Source organism: Arachis hypogaea, chromosome 17 (genome assembly GCF_003086295.3).
Source record: "Arachis hypogaea cultivar Tifrunner chromosome 17, arahy.Tifrunner.gnm2.J5K5, whole genome shotgun sequence".
In the NCBI taxonomy this organism is placed as follows: Eukaryota; Viridiplantae; Streptophyta; class Magnoliopsida; order Fabales; family Fabaceae; genus Arachis; species Arachis hypogaea.
Genome location: NC_092052.1, coordinates 96,286,637 through 96,290,252, shown reverse-complemented (window position 1 = coordinate 96,290,252; position 3,616 = coordinate 96,286,637). Strand labels below are relative to the sequence as shown.

Below are 3,616 nucleotides of genomic sequence, written 5' to 3'. Positions count from 1 at the left end.
CACTGACGTTCTCGAAGGTTGGCAAGGCCACGTTAGAAGCCACGTTAACCTAGTTAACGTGGGCTCTAACGTGAGGCAAAGGGGTGCATTGGAACGTTAGTGAAAATGTTAAGTGCCACTAAAGTTCTCGAACTTATACTTTCACTAAATGTTAACACCCCTAACGCCCTGAGCTAAAGTCTCTGCCCACTTAGCACTTTCTCTCTGCAAGTAAAGCCAAGCCCAAATGAAGAAAAAAACTGCTTCAAACTCAAGATCCAAAGGCCCAAGACTTGAAGAGCAAACTAGAAGCTGAGAAGAGTAGTATATATAGGAGTAGCTTTGAATTGTTAAAAAAGTTCTGGAGGCTGGGAAAAAGAGAACTACTCTCTGTATTTTAGATTCCCTGCAATTTCTAGTTCTATGATGTATTCTCCATCTTTGTTTTCATTTTCAAGAGCTATGAACAACTAAACCCCTTTCATTGGGTTAGGGAGCTCTGTTGTAATTTGATGGATCAATACTAATTTTCATTATTCTTCTTCTATCTTTTCTCTTGATTTCACTTGAAAGCTTTCGATCTTCATCCAATTGAGTAGTTATCTTGGAAGAGGAATGAAGAGATCAAGCTAGAAATGCTTTCTCATGCTGGACCAAATTGGGTTTGGATGGGTATGTGACTATAACCCTCTCAATACTTGATTTGGGAAATGCATTTGGTATAATCAGTGACCATACTTCATTTCTTCTCATGAGCAATTGACCAAGGAATTGGCTATTGATCAAGATTTGAGAGATTGAATTGCAAGAAATTGTAATTCAATCACTTAAGATTGCCAAGGAGATCAATGAGTGCATTGATTGAGGAAGAGATGAAAATGAACTTGATCCGGAGAATTGCAATATCTCCTAAGCCCAATGAACTCTCCATCTCTGATCTTACCCATTCTCTTTAATTTCTGCCATTTACTTTTATGAGCAAATCCCCCATTCTCATTTACAATTCTGCAATTTATTTTCAGTCATTTACTTCCAATCCTTTAATTCTAGCATTTACTTTTCTGTTATTTACATTCCCGCCATTTTATTTTCTGCAACTCTCAACCCAAATTCTGGATTCGCTCAACTAGAACATTCTTCTAATTAAAGTTGCTTGATCAATCAATCCCTGTGGGATTCGACCTCACTCTATTGTGAGTTTTTACTTGACGACAAATTCGGTACACTTGCCGAAGGGAGATTTGTTGTGAGACAAGTTTTCTATGCATCAAGTTTATGGCGCCGTTGCCGGGGATTGATTGTGCATCAATAATGATTAAATTGGAAGATCACTAGATTGAGCATTTTTATTTTTGTGAATTTCATTTTCTGTTTGAGTGATTTACTTTTTGTTTTAGTTCAACTTCTTCCCTTCCCCCTCTACTCTTTTGTTTTTCTATGTTATTTTCAATTCTGTTTGCTAACCCACTAACTGTTTGATATATTGCATCACCCACAACTAACAGTAATTCTGACACAAATACTTTCTGCACCTATCTTTTCTTGCTTGCACTTGATGGTTGTATGACAGGGAGAAGAAGCTGGGCTTCAACTTCCTTCGATTCTGAACCTGAGAGGACCTTCCTTAGATTAAGGAGGGAGGCAAGAGGAAAGAAAGTGGTTGGTACTGAGGAAGAAGAGGAATTCTTTGAACCAAACATGGAAGACAACATGGAAAACCATCATGAAGAAGAAGATTACAACCATGTGGGAGGAGGTAGAGCAAATCATGCTGGGGAGGATAGAAGAGTTTTGGGCTCCTACATCAATCAAAACCCAGGCAATTGGGGGAAGTAGCATCCAAAAGCCAACAATCCATGCCAACAACTTTGAACTTAAACCACAGCTCATCACCCTTGTTCAGAACAACTGTTCGTTTGGAGGAGGTGTTCAAGAAGACCCCAATCAATATTTGACCACCTTCCTGAGAATATGTGACACAGTGAAGTCTAATGGTGTTCATCCTGATACCTATAGACTGCTCTTGTTTCCATTCTCACTTAGGGACAAAGCAGCCAAGTGGCTGGAATCTTTCCCAAGGGAAAGCTTGACAACTTGGGAAGACGTGGTGAACAAATTCTTAGCAAGATTTTAACCTCCTCAACGAATCAATAGGCTGAGAGCTGAGGTCCAAACTTTTAGGCAACAAGATAGTGAGACTCTATATGAAGCATGGGAGAGGTTCAAGGACTTAACAAGGAGGTGTCCACCTGACATGTTCAACGAATGGGTGCAGCTGCACATTTTCTATGAAGGGCTCTCTTATGAGTCAAAGAAGGCCGTAGACCATTCATCCGGAGGATCTTTGAACAAGAAGAAGACTATTGAGGAAGCCATAGATGTTATTGAAACAGTAGCAGAGAACGACTACTTCTATGCTTCCAAAAGAGGGAACACAAGAGGAGTAATGGAGCTAAACAATGTAGATGCTCTGTTGGCCCAAAACAAGCTCATTACCCAGTAGCTAGCTGACCTCACAAAGAAGATGGAGATGAACCAAGTAGCAGCAATCTCCACTTCATCAACAACCCAAGAAGCAGATGGGAGTCAGGAGCAAGCCAACTACATTGGGAATTCACCAAGGAAAAACTATGATCCATACTCCAAGACCTACAACCCTGGATGGAGAAACCACCCAAACTTTGGGTGGGGAAGTGACCAAGAGCAAAACCAAGACCAGAGACGTTACAACTCCAACAACAATGCAGCTCACCAGCAATTCACACAGAGGACATCTCAACACCCTCACAACAACACTTCTCCGCATGCTTATCAAAACCAAAACAGTACATCTGCTCCGAATCACTCATCACTTGATGACAAGCTCTCTAAGATTGAAGCCTTACTTGAAGGAATATGCCAAGAGATTCAAGAAAATAAGGTGTTCAAAGAAGAGGTGCGAGCCAATATTAATAACCAGGGAGAGACCATTAGGAAGTTGGAATTCCAGGTAGGATATTTAGCTGAGAAGATTCCCAAACCTACTGATAGCTTCCCAAGTGACACGGAGAAAAACCCCAAAGGAGAAGCAAAGAAAGTAAGATGGAAAGATTACAAAATGGTCACTACGAGTGATCAAGAGACTGAAGACAAGCAAGGCAAACTTCGCAAACAACCTGAAGACAACTCAACAAAGGAGGAGGATAGAGATCACCAAGAACCAGAAATCTCACAACAAGAGCTGCTGAAGCTCTATGCTCCCTTTCCTCAACTGCTCAATGGTGCTGTGGGAAAGAGAATATACTCAAGGTTCCTAGACTTGTTTGCATCTCTGCATGTAAACATACCATTCATCAAGGTAATTCAACAAATGCCTGCATTCATCAAGTATATGAAGGAACTTCTTCCCAGGAAAAGCTCACTCAAAGGAGGCCAGACTATAATGATGAACAAGGAATGTAGTGCCCATATTCAACCTGAGTTGCCTACAAAAAGAAGAGACCCAGGGAGTTTTCACATCCCTTGTGCTATAGGTGAAACTATGTTCGATAGAGCACTATGTGATTTGGGGGCCAGCATCAACTTACTGCCCTTATCCCTGGTGAAGAGGCTGCAGATCAATGAGATAATGCCCACAGATGTAATCATCAGACTGGCT

General features: G+C 41.0%; 1 non-coding gene across 1 annotated transcript; it reads right to left on the bottom strand.

Annotated features, from left to right (window-relative positions):
• Positions 1-2,131: 2,131 nt before the first annotated feature.
• LOC112768531 (small nucleolar RNA R71) lies at positions 2,132-2,235 on the bottom strand. The gene has a single exon (XR_003185946.1). It is a non-coding gene; the product is annotated as a small nucleolar RNA R71 (small nucleolar RNA).
• Between the last annotated feature and the right edge of the window lie 1,381 nt (positions 2,236-3,616).